This window comes from Myiozetetes cayanensis, unplaced genomic scaffold, assembly GCF_022539395.1.
Source record: "Myiozetetes cayanensis isolate MyiCay16 unplaced genomic scaffold, myiCay2020 scf18, whole genome shotgun sequence".
Lineage (NCBI taxonomy): Eukaryota > Metazoa > Chordata > Aves > Passeriformes > Tyrannidae > Myiozetetes > Myiozetetes cayanensis.
In genome coordinates, this window is record NW_026087389.1 from 808,355 (window position 1) to 826,933 (window position 18,579).

Consider the following 18,579-nt stretch of genomic DNA (forward strand, 5'->3'; position numbering starts at 1 on the left):
AAACGAGAAGGAGATAATTTTGCACAGTGAAGCTTTTGATGAGATTTTTAATTATTCTCCTGGGCCAGAAGACAACACAAGCCTGTCTCTAGTGTGACACATTGTCATTGGTCCCACTAATCAAATGGGATTATAATTGGGGATTTCTTGATGAGCTGGTAGAGATGAAGCTGAATCCCATGGGATGAAAGGCACAGTTTAGCATGGGAGCCTTTCCCTGCGGGCGAGGTGGCACGAGCGGGACACACGTGTGAGTGTTGGCTCCCAAAGCAGGAGCTCAGCCAGGTCATTTCTCCTGTTCCCTGTCATGAGCTCCCCTGTGTTCTCACCGTCTCTAATGTGCCTCTAATGCGCTTTGATTTTATTGATACAAACCTAATGAACGGTGTATGATTTGTGTGGAAGAGGAATCATCTCCATCCCTTTCCCTCTGCCTGAGTCAGCGCTGTGATGCCTTAGTGCCAGATCATTAACCCACTGCTGCAGATGCTGCAGAGGCAGAGAACCAAAACTCATCACCTGCCCTGTGCCCCAGTCGAGCAGTGAGCAAGGCAGGGATGGAGGTGGGAGAGAAATCCACGGCTGGGGACAGTGTGGGCCAGCATCAGAAACCCCACTGTCAGCAATAACGTTGGGATGGGCGTGGGTTTGGATGTGCATTACAAATGCGAGTAGTGGATGTTCCTTTGCTTGGTTTTCAGTGTATTGTTTTTCTATTTGGGAAGGGCTTGGCATGAAATAGTTGGGGTTTATTTGCACAGTGGAGAGTGGTTTGTCTGGTCAGGTGTGGAGCAAGAAAAAGGCACTGAGATACCTGTGTTCAGAGGTGGGAAGCAGGGCATGGAAACAAAGGCTGGATCAGCTTCCTGAGGTCTGAGTTGATGTTTCCAGCCGTTCAGAGCATTGTGGCAGGCTCAGCAGGCCCAATCCCATCCTGGATGGTGTGTGGCACACCCGTCACATCTCAGGGCTACCCAAGCTGTGTTCCTGCAGGCTTTGTGCCTGCTGCTCCATTTGGCTTGTCAGCATTTTCGATACAAAATCCAGGCTGGTGCGAGCAAAGTCAAAATGTTTGTGTTTTCTGAGCTGACAGGCAGCCTCTTTCTGTACCCACCTCGTGTTCAGGAGATTAGAGGGTCTTCCAGACCTCTAGGAATGGTTCTGCCAGAGAGTCCAGCCTGCACAGCTCCCTGCTGCCTTCAGCCTGCTATTGATAAGACATATTTTTTTTTGAAAAAGGGTTAAAAAAGCATTTTTCACTGGAATGATCTGTAAGCATTTGCACGGACAGAGCTTTTCCAGGTGGTTCTGGAGAATGCCTGATGTCAGTGTTTGTGCTCGTGCCACCACCCCAGGCTGGTGCTTTGTTCCCAACCCTGGCAGGCTGGGCGAGGGGACCCCACCAGGGTGTGACAGGAGACCCTCGAGCCATCTCTGGGAGCACTGTGTGATTGTTACTGACAGCCCCGTGCTGCCTCTTGGGGAGGGTCACACGAGACAAGGAGCACTGGGTGACAAACCCACCAATTCAGCTGCGACGCTTTCTGAAGTCCAACAAGTCAGGCCGAGAGTCCCGGGCTCGGCGCAGTGACCGATGTTATTGCAATTAGCATTTCATCTGGCCTGCTGATTCAACCCAAATCCTGGCAGCAGCGTTTGGACACTGTTTCATTTGCAAACAGATGCCTCCACCAGCTGCTCTCCCCATGCAGATGTTTCCCCTCGGAGCAGTGATGTGAGCCACAGGAGTGTGGGGCTGCCCAGATGGACTCGGGGCACTGCCTGGTGCTGGGCTGCCCAGAGCACTCCTGGGAAGTCCTTTTTCCTGCTCCTCCCTCTTCAAGGGCTCGTTCCCTCTGGCAGAGCCCAGCACAGCTGGGCACGTGCCAGTGGGTGTGCCCGCTGGACGCTCGGTGGGATTGTGCAGCGGGACTGCCCAAGCCCTGCTCCTCTCTCAGCCTGCAGAAGTGGTTCTGTTTGCTGCACGTGGGCCCAGGGTGCAGGGTCCTTGGTTAATGCTCTCTGAATGCTCCCAAACCCTGGTCACTGCTGCCACACGAGCCCAGGGGCAGCATCCCAGCTCGGTGACCTGGGAAAAGCACTGAGGTACTAAAAACCCTCATACTAAGGGTGCTCCTATAGAAATTAGCAGCAATTAGTGTTATTTGAGTCAAAAGTCTGAATCAGAATGAGCAAAAGTTTGTTAATTTGAACAGGGAATTGCGAGGGGGACGTTTGGGAATCCAAACCAGCCCCGTTGATCTCCTGTGGTGATCGGTGGCTGTTCCACCAGCTCTGGGCTCCTCTCACCAGAGGCTCTGGAATCTCCACCACTCCCAGCAGGATCTGGTAAAACTCTTTGCTTTCTTTCACTACAGATCCGAGCTGCTATTTTCCTACCAGCACTGGAGCCTCTGGTGTCCCCTGGAATGTGTTATTCCAGCAAGCATATGGTTGCTATAACTACCAGCCTGGTTTGCCTCCGACATGCTCCTCATGTGCCTGATGGGGCAATGAGCTTTGCACACAAATTCATCCCCCCTCCTTTGTATTTCCTTTCTCTTGCTGCTCCAAATGCTTATTGCTTACGTGCCACACAGAATGCATGTGTTTCTTTACTTACTTATATTTAAATTCCAGACTGGATGATAAAGGACTAAATCAGGGGATAAACTGATATATTAGAGAATAAATTAGACATTATAATCTGGAAATAAACAGATAATATATTAGAGAATAAATCACCAGCAGTGCTCTATCACCTGTATATGAAAAACCATGGAATGAATCTCATTGGATTCTTTTCTTTCCATAATAGTCCAAATGAAAAAGCCACATTTGCAAAGATTAAATCTTGTTGCTCTTTGCGCATGATTTAAAGATCTGAAAGTGAAAGACTCCTTTGATTTTCAGAAAAAGAGGGAAAATTACCAACAATCATGACCCTAATTTGAGTTACAAAATGGGCTCTGGTGGATCTTTCCTTGGGTTTGGTTTGTCAGTTCTGTTTTTACCTGCCAGCAGAACATCTTCAAAAGAAAACCTCCCCAGACAAATAGCAATTACTCATCTAATTACTCACCAAGGACACCATGATAGCAAGATTTACAGGAGTTCTCAACATGTGAATTATTCTGAGGTCCTTCCAGCCTGTTGTCAAGTTAATTTATCATCAGCTGCATCGTTTGTTCCAGAACTTTGTTTGTTGCTGGCTCAGATCTCTCTGGATTGGATTTACACCCAGCACTGGGGCTTGTAGAAAGATCGACAAATCACAGATATCTTTGTGTTTCGAGTGACTGCCCAGCCCGGTGAGTGTAGAATTCTCTCATCTCTTGCTCTTTTCTGACTGGTTCAAAGGGAGTTCAAGTCAATTGTTCTACCTGGAATGGCTGGACCTTGCCCAGGGTTTGGAGTCTTGGCCAAGCTTTGACAAGTCTTTAGTATAACCTAGGAAAACAATCCAAAAAATATGGACTCTCCCCTTGGGGAGAGAAATTCATTTATCCTCCAATTAATTTGTGCTCATGAAAAGCCATGCTCTGGTGTGGTGGTGACGAGCATCACAGCCCCTGCCCTCAAACCACTTTGACCTTTTGCTAAATCAGTGGTTGTCAGTATTTCCTAATTCCCTACCTGGACTTGTGGCTCCATAATTTCTGCCCCGTTTGTTGATGCAGTTACTGGCAGTGCATTTCTGCTCATATCAAAACATGGCACAATCTCAGAATTTAACCTTAAAAGCAGGGAGGGGAAAATTATTAAAAGCAAATCCTCTCTTGGAGAGGATTCAGCTATGTTAATAATATCAGCTTTGGAAACACTAGTGGAATAAATAATGTGATATTAACAGTCTTGGTATCATAGAATCATTTAGGTTGGAAGAGCCCTCTAAGATCATCTAGTTCAGCCATTGCCCAGCACTGCCAAGGCCACCACTAACCCATATCCCCAAGACCCACATCCACACATCTTGAGATAAAATTGGGGCAAATGTCGCTTTCCCCTTTTTTCTATTTCCCCTCTTCATTAGACATGATTTAATTCAAAACAGATTTGTTACTTTCCCCCCCTCACTCTATCACTGATGGTCTTGTACAAGATCTTTCTCAGGGCATGGACCTGCAGACCTGAGTCCTCAAGAAGAGTGAAGTGCCAGGTCAGTCCTGAGTTCAGGTGGAGCTCCAGGTGTCACCTCCAGGTGCCTCCTCCTCGAGGAGCTCCTGGTGCCAGCTCTGTGTGTAGGGACAGGCTCTGGCTCCTCCCAGGTGCTGTTCAGTGCAGGACTGCTGGGGCAGTTCCTCTCAGGTTTAAGTTGGCTCAGCCTGGTTTTGGGGTGTTTCCTGGTGTGTCAATGATCAGCTTTGTGCCCAGCTCCGGTGGGGTGAAGGGCAGGGGACTTGACCTGGGAGGGAAGAGACTGCAGGAGGTGCCTGCCCTGACTCCGAGCCCCTGCACAGTGTGAGCAAAGCAGGTGTGGGGGATCTCTGCTTCAGAAGGGATGTGCTGGATGAAAACAGCTGCAGCCAGGCTGAGAAGAGCCCGCTGTGTGAGCAGCAGCATCACGGGCTGTGTTGGGATGGGACCTGGAGAAGCAGGAGTTGTAGCTGCAGACAGGCCCAGTCCAAATGAGCAGCTTGTTACCACAGGAATGAAGATGTCAGTGTGGAGTGGCAGGTCCTGGGAGGGGTCCGTGTGAGGGAGGGCTGTTGGGAGCATGCCGTGCTCAGCCCCTCCTGGCTCCGGGTGGTGCTGCAGCAGCCGCAGCCAAAGCTCTCCCCTGCTCGCTGAGGCGTGAGTGCCAATTACACAACATCACTGCGGCCCTTCCTGGGAGATGGAAATAAAGGCACAGAGAACGCTGCTCTGTGTAATTCACTTGTTCCTAATAATATTTGTTTGTGTGCAGGATAATGAAGTGTAATCATTGCTAAATTCGTAAATGAAGTTAATCCCTGGTATCTGTCATAAATATGGAAAGACTTTGAAAGCTGCTAAATCCAAGGCTTAATTCTAAGTGGGTTCTGCCTGACACTGGAAGAAAATTTTCCACAGAGGCTTGGGCTGACCCCGAGGACTCACTCTGAGCTGGGTGAAGTGGCAGGAGGTGGTGGTGAAGGTGACTACGTGCTCTGCAGAACAGGGCTTGGGGACTTTCTAGGAGGCACCACATGAAATGCTTTCCTCCCTAGAGGCCGGTTCTGGTGCAATAATAGAAATAAAGTAAAAGCAGTGCTTTTATTCCTGGTTTCTTAGGGCAGGAGAGATCCCCCGATCATCCCGTGTGCTCTCTCTGTGTCACAGAGATGTAGCCTCATCACTCATCCCGTACCCAGCCCTGCCTTTGATGGCCAATCCCCTTCCAGAGGCGCCCAGCTGGGTCTGCAGAGCTGCTCCCCCAGGCAGCCCCTCACTGTGCTTTCAGCTGTCTGTATCAGCTTTCACCTCCCAGCAAGTGCTTCTCCTCAGGCCTTTCTTCATGAGATCAAAAGCCCGTTCATGCCCCGGGTTGGAACAAGGAGTTTCTTGCCTGAGCAGCCTCGAGGTGCTGCCCCGTGCCCAGCAGGGCCGTGGCCATGGCAGTGGGACCTGCCTGCTCCCCAGAGCTGGGTACAGCCCTGCCATGTTCCACACACTGGCACTGCTCTGAGGAGCCCCGTGCCTGTGCTGGACAGTGGCATCAGGGCTCAGTTGGAAGGAAGGAGACAGAGCAAATCCATGTTACTCAGGCAGCATCCAAAGCTGGGAAGAGGTTTCACTCCAGAAGGTGGGAAGACAGGTCTCTTCATCAGCAGGGTCCATTAAAAAGATGCCGTGCATTTGTCCTAGGGCCTTTCTAGGGAAAAAACAACAGTTCCCAAATTTAAATTTGTAAATCAAGTGTACAAATACAGCCACCTCACAGTGAACCTGCCTGTTACCAACAGAATGGCTGTTTGCACGTGTCTTCATGCATGCCTTGCTCAGTCACAGGCTCTTACCTGAGGGTGTAAGAAGCTGTCAGCTCAGGCTATGGAGATGCCTTTGGAAAAAGCCCATGTTTGCATCCCCAGGGGCAGCAGGAGTGCCTGGCTCTCCACAGCATGGTGTGAGCTGCACTGAAGATTTCTCAGAAGGCCTATTCTTAGCCTTTAATAAGAACAACTTCAGTGCAGTGAACAGCAATATTTTCAGCTGTTCCTCACTGTTTTTAATTGCCAGCCCCCGAGTGGCCAGATGGCCAGGGAGCCAAACTGAGCCGACTGGAGCAATTAGGAGCCCCGGGTACCCTGTAGGCTCCTGCTCTGAATGATCCCAGCCCTCCGAGGTGGAAAGCAGGTGGCTCGCTTCCTTCTCATCATTTTTCATTTTTGTTTACCTCTGTGTTCTCAGACACAGGCCAGGAGTGAAACTGGGAGAGCCAGAAATAGCAGGAAATATGGTCTGGCTACAAAGGGTTGTTAGGACTCGTCCTTTCCTTGCATAAAGCTCACAGTGATTTGCATGTGCAAATGAGGGTGAACACAGTGACATTTAAACAGCAAACTCTAACGAGTAAGTTACTTTTGGAAGCACAGGTGGGAATGCTGGCTCGTGCCTGCTCAGAGGTGAGGAGCTCTCTGGAGTCAGGGCAGGGGTAGGTTGGGTGTCAGGACAAGGTTCTTCCCCCAGAGGGTGGTTGGCACTGAACAGGCTCCCCAGGGCAGTGGGCACAGCCCCAAGGCTGCCAGAGCTCCAGGAGGGTTTGGACAACGCTCTGAGGGACAGGGTGGGATTGTTGGGGTGTCTGTGCAGGGCCAGGGGTTGGACTGATGACCCTCGTGGGTCCCTCCCAGCTCAGGTTATTCTGTGGATTCTGGGTCAGGCCACCCAAAATTTGTTCCACGGACTTCCAAAGCCATCTGTGCTCCTGACTGAGTGTGCCCCTGGCAGAGCTGTGTGCTCTGTGCTGCCCACGTGGAATCCATGTCAGCTCTCTGGACATCTGACACGTTCTGGGGTAAAACTCCTGCTCTTGGAGTACAAGTGTGTGGACAGTAACAAACCTCCCTGCAGTTGTTAAATCTGAGCAAACAGCCTTGGAGCAAATGTCTGGTGATTCAGTGAGGTCTGTTAAGGCAAAAACCTGCTGGTAGTTCACCGAAATCAATCACCTGTTGTTTAATTCCTTTTAAAGTTGCATTTAAGTACTGCATTCTAAAACTGTGAAACAGATGCTGCAGAAATTAAAGAGCTGGGATTTTGTGGTTTTTCTGGTCATGGTGTGTATGGAGGTATTTGGTCAAAGGTTGGACTTGATGGTCTTGGAGGTCTTTTCCCACCTTAGTGATTCTGTGGGTTATATGTGCACACACAGGTCTGTCCTGCATCTGATATTTTCTTTGTGAGTGAGTACCAATATTTTTACAGATTATCAGAGAAACATCCTGAATGTAAAATGAAGTGAAAGTACAAACGTTCCCCCTGATTTGGTTTATTTTTGGTCATTCTGCAGTACTGCAGCAATGGTCTGGTGCATTCCAGGTGCCTGAAACAGGTGCTTTGTACGTGTGGAATGAGACAGGGCTGAGGGAAGGCCCTGGTGGGTGTGATGGAACAGTGGCATTTGCTGGGGAGGTGCTGCCCCTGGATCTGGGGAACCCTCCCCTCCACCTTCTTCTGTCCCTTGGATGGTTATTCAGATACCTGACCTGAGCAGGGGGCAGATGTAGGGTCCAGTCCTTTCTCTGAAGGTTTAGTATTTCATCCATGTCTCTTTAATATAAAGTGCTGGAATTACCAGAAATTCATATTAATTTTCAGTCTTTTTTCTGTCCCAGTGACTGTCTAATTAATCATGTCAGTAGTGCTCCAGAGCAACAACTGGCACATAATGTCATCAGCTTGTTTGGTTTTACTGTGTGGACATTGGAGCAGGTTTAGGATGGAAAAAATCAGATTTGCATCACTTTGATAGAAAAGATGCGTTTTTTCATCCACCTCCCCCACACATGAAAAAGGTCTTGTTTTCCCTCACTATAGATTAGATCCATGTCAGGCTGTTGGCTGGTTTTGTGGTTACAGGAACGAAGACTGAAAATTGCATGATCGCAAAAGTTTGGTTGAGCCCTCCTGGAAACTCCTGACTGGCTAGTCCAGAAGGAAAAGAGATTACTGGCTTCCCCCAGACTGTAACAGTGTTTGTCCCTTTGGCAGGACAGAGCATCCCGTTAAAATAAGCCTCAGGCAGGAATACAGGTGTCCTGTGTATGGCTGGAGCAGTGTCCCCATCACCACCCAGTTTGACCAGTGCTCCAGCTTCTGCAAATACCCATTTACAGCTGTCTGAGTGCTCCTTTCGTGCCCATGTAGTGGGACACAGGTCATAGGATGATTGAAACCAAGGTCTCTCTTGGTTTAGTTGTATTTCAAAGACAAGAAGATGAGGGTGGTGACTTATGAGCTTTCTCTCCCATGCTGTGGCAATTCCTGGCTTTCCCTCTGGCTGTGCCCGTGCCAGAGATGCTGTAGCTGTGACCCAGCCTGACTGTGCTGGTCGTGGTGAACTGAGGCACAGGCTGGCTCTCAGGAGAAAAGTAATTAAATTAAATTAGCTTCCTTGTTTTAGATGACCTTAACAGTAGACAGAGAAACAGTAGAGTCTTTTATTTTAGGTGGCCTGTCTCCCAAACAAAAGCCAGCCCTGAACCAGCCCCAGAAGAAATGTCAGCCCTCATTTCCCAGTGACTTCTGCTCTTCTCCCTGGGATGGGTCTGCCCAAAAGTGTGTTACAGAGGGAAACCCCCACCGTGTGAGCCTGTGGAAAGAATCTGTTTGGCAGTAGGGTCATGGAGGTTCAGATCAGTTAAGAGTCATGGGTAGAACCAGGCAGAGCCCCTGTGATCCTTGAGAAGTGCTGCATCCCTGCCCATGGGTGAGGTTTTGCTGTGTGCTGTGTCAGCCCAGCTCCCGAGGGAGCAGGAGCTGGCAGATCTCAGCCTGGTTTCCAGCCAGGATCTGTTGTTAGCAGCATGATCTGATAATCTGAATTTATACAGCTAATTCTGCCTGGGAATCTGTTTATTTAAACTTAACACCCCAGTGCCGCTGTGAGCAGGCAAAGGGCACTGTCCTCTCTGTTGTCCAGGGAAGTGCCTTGTGCTGTAAATCTGCTCCCAGGGCCTGGGAAAGGCAGCAGCATGTCCAAAATCCTGCAGCAGACTGACTCCAGCATTTCCCAGGGGTGTCTTGCCTGGGAGAAGGGGAGGGATGGAGGATCCCTCTGTCTAGTCCTGTGCTTCTCTTCCTTCCATTTTAGGCACTTCCCTCCACGAGCAGAGTTGCTGCATGAACCCAGGTGGCACAAAGGCACATCTCAGAGGGTGAACATGTTCCTTACATCTTCCTTACATCCAGCCAGGACCAAGGTTTCTACTCTTTGTGAAGGAAAGGTGGTCCCAGGCCTGTGGCTGAGTGGCACCGTGGGAGAGCACCACGACTGGGTTCTCCTGCAGCTCCTGGGAGAGAATGAGTGGGATCTCTGGTGGTGCTTTAATCTCTGAATTTAATGCTAAATTCACTGCTGTGCTCAGGGGGGGAGACCCTCCCTCAAACAATGATCATGCAAAACAAGGGCTCCTCTCCTCTCAGATACCTCATTTTACCTTTCCAGTTACCTTTTAGCTCCCGATGGGACAGACCCATCCCTTTGGTTTTATCCTCAACTTTCTGCTGAACTCTCACATCCCCCAGCTCCCTTTTGTTCATCTGGAGCAGCCCGTGCACCGGCCAGGCCAAGGTTTTCACACAAAATCTTGGCAGAATCTCTTTGCTTAAACATATTTCTACATGTTTGCATTTGTGAAAGCAAACAAGCCCTGTGAAGTCTTTGTTTAGCAAGGTTATGAATTATTTGCTTATTTAGCTCCGTATTTGTGCAGCTGCTGATATTACATCTTCGTGGTGGCGGCTCTGTCTCATTCAAATAAGTAATAATAGTGGGAAATTTAATTAAGGGAGTTAATATTGCTTTCTGTTGTGATCTGACGTGGTGATTCCACCTGCACTGCACGGAGGGAGCTGTACCAGGCTCCCAGGGCAGTGGAGGGTCTGTGAGGATGAAGGCACTGAGGAAGAGCATGGTGAGACCCCCCCCAAATCTGGGGTGTCCAAGGAGACCGAGCAGCAGTGATGTGGGATGGCACTGGGGGTGAAAAAATACCAGGGGTGTTGATCCCACAATCAGGGACATCGTATGCCTGATAAATAACCCGTGGGGTGCACACAGGGAAGGCTTCTGCTCTGGGAACAGAATCAAATTCAGATCAGGGGTTAAATGGGCAGGTCTCGGATGCATTGTTTGTGTGGTTGTCTCCAACATTTCCCTTGGACACAGTTCCTTTCTCAATATTGGATGGAGTGGTTCAGCAGGTATAAAAGTAGCCCAAAGCAAAGCTGAATCAAATTCACAAGCAAAAAAAACCACCCCACCTCAAAGGTTTAAAGTATAACCACAAAAGACCTTCAGGCTTTATTGCAGTGTAATTGAGAGCACATAATAACCCAGTGACAGCACGGCCAAAATAATACACACTTAAACCAAAGGAGAGAGAATGAGCGAAAAGAAAGAAAAACTGATGAGATGGGAGACTTTACAATCATTGCCTGTTGTTTTTGTTGCTGTGATTGTTTTCCTCCCAGTCCCATTAAATTATGTTTATACTGGATTATCATAAGAAAAAGGTATCATAAAGTTTTATGAGGAGAGCCTTGGAGGGGATAAGTGTTTGCAGGAGGCTGCTGTTGACTGCCTGAGCAATTCATTTCGTGGTGGTTGTCTGAGAAGACCTGCTGATAGAATTGCTGCTTGGGGGAGGATGTTGGGGAAGTCATTTCGGGGAGGACAGGCAAGGTGATACCGCCAGCAGTGACAGCCTCGGGGCCAGGACCACAGCACTCGTGTGCACCTGCAGCCTGACCTCATCAAAGAGATGGAGCTGTGAATTATCAGTGAGATTGATCTGCCTGGGAGCTTCCCTGGTCTCACCCAGGGGAGGTGGGTGCTGTCGCAGCAAGGCCCAAAACGCTTCTGAGAGCTGCTGTAAAAGCTGTTGTAAAAAACAACTGGCAGCTCTCCATCAGTCATCCCTGGTCAATAACAAGTTTCTATCACAGGGCTCTATTTACTGGGCAGCTCAGGTTCCTTGTGAATGATCAAAGATGCTTGCAAGGTCACAGCAGGGTAATTGGGAATTACTGCTCAACAGAGCCCTGCCCTCGGCTCTGCCTCAAGGTGGGCTTTGCTCTTTAAACCAGGCCACCACCATGATCAATCATGATAAAATTCATCACACTCAGCCTCCCAATACCCTTGAGATTGTCAGCAATTGAAAGCTGATTTGGCTGCCGTTGTCCTAATGGATGTTTTCCTTCCAGTCTTGCTTCAGAGGATAGCGCTGCACCTTTGAGCATCCCTCCAGTGTGCAGAAGGCCAAGTTATGAAAATCCACATGTTGAACAGAAAAAGACAGAATTTAGAATTGCTTCTTGCAATTGTTATTTCAAGATTTCCCCCATAAGAACCATTTCCATGGACAACAAATTTTTTCTACCGAGTCCTTATAGTTATGAGCTCCCCAAAATCCCATACAATCTCCTTTTAGGAACGATGCTTGTAAAAGAAAACTTTAAAAATTTTAAAACTTAGAAATCGCCCTGCAACTGCAAACACTGTGAACTTAATTTACCAGTGCAAACAAGAGGATCCAGCCAACTTGGCAACAGAGTTATCTAATTTGTTGACAAAGAGATCAGAGACAATGTTTTGTTTAGTTCTGTACATCTGCATTTGTTTTCTGTCTGATCAGGTCTGTAATCCAGCCCCTTCTGCATGGGGAAAACTGCTCTGTGTCCTTCCCAGTGCTCCCACAGCAAAGGGCAGCTGGGGGGTGTAAACCTTGTTTCTGGCTCTTTCTGGTGCCGGGATCTGTTGACCTCCACGTCATGAAGCTGTTTGGGGAAGGTGGTGGCAGGAGGCAGCGGGATGTGGGGGGATGGTGATGGTGTGGATGTGCCTGCCCTGTCAGTGGGAATAACAGGCTCCTGTGTGCTTCCAGCTGGGGGTCAAAACCTGGTGTTTGTGGAGGTTTAACCAGAGCAGAGCAGCCAAGTCCAGTGTTGGGGCTCCTGGCTTTGGCTCCCGCGTCACAACCCTGCTGCTCCCAGTGAAACTCTCCCAGCCCGTTGGTATTTTGCACAGACAGGAGGTGTGCTCCCTGACCAGAAGAACCTCCCTCTCACTTCCAGACTTAACTGACCCTTTGCTTCTTCTCTTCCCCTTCCATCTGCAAATGCCCATCCTTCTGCTGCATGGCCCCAGGTCCAACATGGCATGTGAAACCCCCCAAACTCTTCAGCCCCGCTCCTGTGACATGTCAGTGAGTACCTGCACTTCTCTGCCGTGGCAGTGGGTGATGGAGAAGAGCAGAGGTCCCTCAGGCTCTTACCTATTGCCAGTGAAAGTTTACCTTCAAGAATGCATGTATAATACTCAGGAAATCGTTCTGTGTGTGCCTGGATGACAGGAGGGACTGGATGGGGTCATTCTGCTTCAGGAAGAATCTCATTTGGCATGAAAACATTGCGACCCCACATTTTGTCTCCTGACCTCTGAATAATTCTCGTCTTACTGTGATATTTTATTCTTTTCCTGACTCTGTCTCCCTTTCGGTGCCCTCTTTAAAACCATCGCTCGTCTGTGCCATACAAATCTACTCCTGTTGACCTTCCTTCTCCAGACAATATCCCCAGTCACTCCATAATTTTGTTGCTTGTCTCTGAATTCTCTCCAATTTTTCCAAATAAATAGCACTGGGGAGCTGCTTGGGAGTGGGAGATATTAGTTCAGGTTGTAGAGTGATTGTTCACATGAGAAGCTGTCGTAATATCTCAGGCTTTTACATAATGAAAATGGATTTAACTCCATTTTCCCGTTAGATACTTGATAAACTGAGTCTTATGTCTGTGCAATATTTTGTGTTTGAAAGGCAACATTTGTCTGGACTTCCTAAAGCAAGGAATTTATTTTAACAGCATGTTTCATAGCACTTCTCCTCCTGCTATTACTTTACTAATATTACTACTACTACTGACAATAATAATACCACTTAATTGTTAATGTGCCTTTCATCTTCAGGAACATCAAACTGGTTTACAGACTCCTCCACCCCTCGCCACTGCCACACTGTGTTCTGGGGCAGAAAGTGAGAACTGAGCTTTCCAGTGAGAATTGCATGGGAATTTCAGTGGGGAAAGTGGGAGCACCCCTTCACAGGGCCTTTCAGACCAGGGTTAGAGATGCAGCTTTACAGCTTTGCTGCCCCTTGCCTTGTTCCCCTCTGAGCTGATGCCTGGGCTGTGGGAGGTGTCCCTGCCATGGCAGGGGAACTGGAACCAGATGATGTTTAAGGTCCCTTCCACCCCAATCGTTGTGTGATCCTGGGATTCCGTGACTGACCCTCCTCTTGCTGTACTGCTGATGGTGTTGCTCACCCTTTTCCTGTGACTCCTGTTCCCCCCAGCATCCTGTTCCTGCTTTCCTTTCCCAGCTCAGTGCAGCAAAATCCTCTTGTTTTAGTGATGCTTAGGCTGGACCTCAGTGATTTTCCAAACATCTGTTAAAAGAGAGCCAAGGCCTTTCTTTCCCAGAAATCTTCCATTTTGGTCCATGACTGGAATGATGATGTCAGAGTGGAGTATTTTGGATTTCCAAATTCCCTGCCACAAAATAGGAACCAGCTCATCAGAGGGACAGACAGGCTAATTGCAGCAGAGAGAGCACTTCTATTTATTCCCGAGGATCTTGTTAATCAGCAATAATGGAAAAGGAAATAGCAAAAAATTACATGGCAGTTAAGTGAGTTTTGGGTAAAATATATATTCTTAAATTAACCTAAGTGTCTTTGAATCATGAGAATGTAATTTAATTTAATCCATTAACAATATGAAACTTGAATCCTACTTCCCGTTGTATTTTCAAGAGCGGAATTAAGGATATGTGTAGTGGCACGGGGGTAGTGGTGTTATTAGAGGCCCAGTTGCTCTAAAGGTGGGATAATATCCACCCAAATATTTCATTTTGGGGGGGTTAGAGTCTTTTAAAATGTCACGGTTGGAAAAGTACAGGAAAGAAGTGCTGGGCAGTTTCTAGTGAAGCCAAATGCAGTTGGTCATGATCTGATGCATGAGCTGAGTGAGGTTTGGTGGGACAGAAGGGGCAGCAGAGCCAGTCCAGCAGAAAGAAGTGCAAATGGAGCTGCTGGTTCCACTCTGTGCTGTTGTACCATGGGAACATTTACATGGACATCAGTGTGAAAAACAATCAATTACAGTTTAGCCAATATCTGATCTCCTTTATGGGCAGCTACCATTCTGGGATCAAGTCTTGTCTGGAATATTTCACACTGCAGACAAATAAACTTGGATTGCAGCACAGAGGACGGAAAAAAGCCCACGAGGCTGCTGATACCTTCTGCACCCTCCCCTCCCCAGCCACAGTGATTTCTTCAGAAAATAGTTCTTCAAATATTCATGATTTCACCTTTTCCCTCTCCTTTCTGATGATGTGAAGCTATTTGGAATAACATCTTTTATGAGGATAACCTTTACAGTGCAGCAGAGAAAGGAGAAGAAAGGGGAGTGATGCTTCCAGAAAGACAGACTAAAACAGGCTCTTGGTTGTTTTGATCAGGTTGGACTTTTCAGTAACCTCCATGTGTTCTGTAAATATGCACAGCTGAATGTCCCCTGGGTGGAAACCCTGCTCACTTCCCAGGAATCAGAACGACATGTCACTCTGGCATTTCAATCCTGGCATTTGTAGTCTTTAGTTTTGGAAAGGGCAGTGAATGGAGTTTCCAGCAGCTGCTCCCCAGGGCCGATCCCAGGGGCTGTGTGGCTGGTGGGATCCTGATCACTGACAGGACAAATGTTCCTCCTCAAACTTCCCAAACTTTACCAAACCAGTCTAGGTTTGAAGGTGTGAAACCTGTCCCACTAAAGCTGTTACTCCTTAAAAAGGCTGACAGCTTTTCAGGGGTTGTTGACATTTCTTGTGTCAAGAATTATATCCAGCAACAACATTCAGAAATCCTGCAAAGGGGATCCCTCTGATTTTCTTGATTGGATCTGGTATGTTCATACCTGGGCACTGTTCTGGTTGAGTCCCTGTAATCATTCCAGTTGATCTGGGCTGTAATGCTGTATTTCACTCAGAAGTGTTTTTTTTTTCTAAGAGAGAACAAAACTTATGAAACTTAAAGTCCATGTCAAATATAAAATTTTCCTTTTGACATATTTTATCTCAATGCCACTGTGGAAAGTATTGGATGATCCACTTCTGGCTGAATATTAATGAAGTAAATTATCTTCAAAAATTTCCTACTGTGTTCAGACTGCAGGAACTAACAGGCCTCATTAGATGCCTGTTGATTAGAAATGTTCGAGTGGCTTTTCTTTCTTTGAATTGTAATTAAAATTAATTTGACAGGCTCAACTTCCACCCCTGTAATTGGCTACCAGTGAGTCCTGGAGTGCATTCCCTGTCCGTGGTTTGGGGCCCAGCATTGCCCCGGTGTTGGAGGCAGCGCTCAGCCCGTGCTGCAGGGTGGGACAGATGTCCTGACACCATCGGGATGGGACACCAAGGCTGCAGGGAGCAGAGATCCCACTGGAAATCCTGGCCAAGCACAGGCAGAGAACTCTCAGAACTCAGAGGACTCCCCAGTAAACCTGGGGCCCCCAACCCAGGTGAGTTGTTGACCTCTTATCATCCCCAGATGTACAACATGGAGCAGCTGGGACTGCTGGAATCCCTGGCACACCAGGGACTGGAGGGTTAGAAACAGCATTTAATCACTGGTCCCTTTAGGATTAATAGGCAAGGCGAGGGATAACACTGGTAATAGATTTTATCTTTCTGAGAGCAGAATCGAGGCAGATTAAACACTTTATTCCTCACAGTTATTTTTGTTCTCAGGACGTGTATTTGGGTCAGAAAAATCCTTAATGCTGTAATGGAAATGCATTCTGAGGCAGAGAAAGCTTTTGTTGTCACTGGCAAAATGAGACAGTGAGTCACCTCGCCCTGCTCCCCGGGAGGAACGTGGGGCTGAATTCCATCACAGCTCAAAACAAGGCAAGGGCAGGACTCTCATGCTTTGTAGGTGTTGAGACCTGTGCAACCTTGTGTTCCTCAGACAGCCTTTCCCATCCCCAGGACACCCCCAGGATCCAGCCCCTTGCAGGGTTCCAGCTGGGGGTGCAGCTGTGGAGCTGCTCTGCAGCCACTCCACGTGGTGATGGGGACACTGCAAAGTGTTTTGTCTTTTGGGCCTGTGAAAGTGTCCTGGATCTTTTTTAATATGTGTCTACTGCAGTCTGTGTTCCCTGGAAAATTCCCTGTTTGTGGGGAGGGAGGGAAAGGGCCCAGCAGTGATCTGGAAGGTGCTGTCTGAAGTTTGGTCACAGAGAGGAGCTGCTTGGCTGGAGACTGGATTAATTACCGAGCTCTCATTTCATCCCTTCCCCGTGTATTCTTTCATGGGAGCTTCTTGGTGACGTCAGGAAACCCCACGGGTTCTGTGCTCCAGAAACTTCCCTTCCTGTGGGAGCAGTGACTTGCACAGCCCTGGATCTGTTCCCTCTGTGGATGGTGGATAATGCCAAGCAGTTGTTTTTGCTCCAGGCTCTCTCTGGAATCAGGGACTCCAGCCCAGAAGCCCGGTGTTAGTGCATCCCCAGGTAGTTGCTGACATTAGGCACAGTGCTGTTTTCCCTGATCCTGCCCAGCTTGCCCAGCCCTGGAGGCCTCTGGAGACAGGCAGAGGGAGCAGGTGGGGGGATTTTACGGGGGTTTGAAGCAGCAAAACTGTGTGAGCCGGAGGGGCAGATCCTGTTCTCCCTCCAGGGTCCCTGCAGGGACCTGCTGGGGTTGGAGGCTCTGCAAATGCCACATTCCAGCCCTGGAGACATCTGCCATCCTCACACAGTGCCAGGGTCTGCTCGCTGCCTTCTTTCCCATCCCACGTCTGCAGGAAGGGTCTGCCAGGGGTCTGGGGTGTTTAGGAGCCCTTTCCTGGAACAGGATTAGGCTCTGGGACATGAGCTGGGATTGGTTCCACCAGCCTACTTAAACAAAGCAGCACTTCCCACCCGTCAAGTAACACTTCCACCTGGCTGGAATTCCAGTGCTTTCAGGGATAACTTAAAGGAATGCTGTGTGTCACACACCGAATGGGAATGGAAACCAGTGGTATTTTCAAACCAAACTCCTGACCCCATCAGTGCAGCCTTGGCCCGTGGCACAGCAGGTGCCTACCTGACCCCGTGTTCTCCTGGAGAAGTGTGCCCGGCAGAGAAAGAGCAGGTTTTCCTTGAGTAAAAGGGAACAGTGGGATTAGTCTCCCCTAAACTGTTTAGAAAGGGCTCGGATGGTTAACTCCTGCTCAGTGATTTATTGCTCTTTCCCTCCCTTGCACCTCTTCCCTGCACTCCCAGTGTGTACTGAATGTCTCAATTAAGTAATTGTCCTGATTTAGACATAAGGAAGTTCTCAGCTCTCTGAGGCCACAGTTGGGTACCAGTATTCCTGGGAAGAGATGAAAATTCCTGCAGCCACAGCATGCAAAGCCCTGCTTTGGGACCGAGCACTGCCTGAGAGGTTCAGTGTGCTGATTTCCCTCATCCCAGCCAGCCCCATGCCAGGTCCAGCCTGTCTGCTCTGCTCTGCTCCCGTTTGGTGCTGTAGCTCTGTGACCAAAGCATTCCCCAGTGGGCACTGAAATGACTCAGTTGTGGCTCCACAGGTGGTGGTGCTGATGTGCAGGACTCTGCTCTTCCCACAGCCGTGGTCCCAGCTGGGACACAGAACTCGCTGTGGGGAGCCCTGGGGAGCCCCCAGGGACTCTGCGAGGAGCTGGGCTGGAGCACGATCCTGGGGACAGGGCACTGATGGATCTCCTGGCTCAGAACTGGCCCTAACTATTTTTCTGAAGCTAGAATCTCTTGGTTTCGTGGGGATTGCACTGGGAAGGGGCTGTGGAGGGAGCTGCTCCTCACCCTCCTCCATGACAACGTTTATCGATCCCCCGCAGTCGCAGCTGTCTCTGCACAAACCCACAGCATTTATTACTCTTCCATGGAAAGATTTTCTGCCACTTCTCACCATTATCAACTTCATGTCATGAACCGTAATGCCAAGGGATGGGCGAATCCTGCAGGTTCCCTGGGGAAGCTCTGCCCCTTTGGGATGGGGAGGGCTGTGCCAGCCAGGCACGTGGGACATTCCAGTACTGCCAAGGGAGAGCCAAGGCTGTGCTCAAAGCCTGGCTGCTCTCACCAGGTTCAGGTGTGTGTTGCATGCTGTGGGGGAAGGCATTGTTGCAGCATGAATTCCTGGGCTCTAGTCCTGCCGTGGCACTCTCAGTGTTCCCAGCTTTCTGCTTCCTCAGCTCTTCTGTCTCCGTGTGAACTCTGTCTCTAACCCAGCCCACACAGCAGAGGCTGTCAGGATGAAAAATAATTCCCAAAACAAACACAGAAAGGGAATTTCTGTCTCTCCAT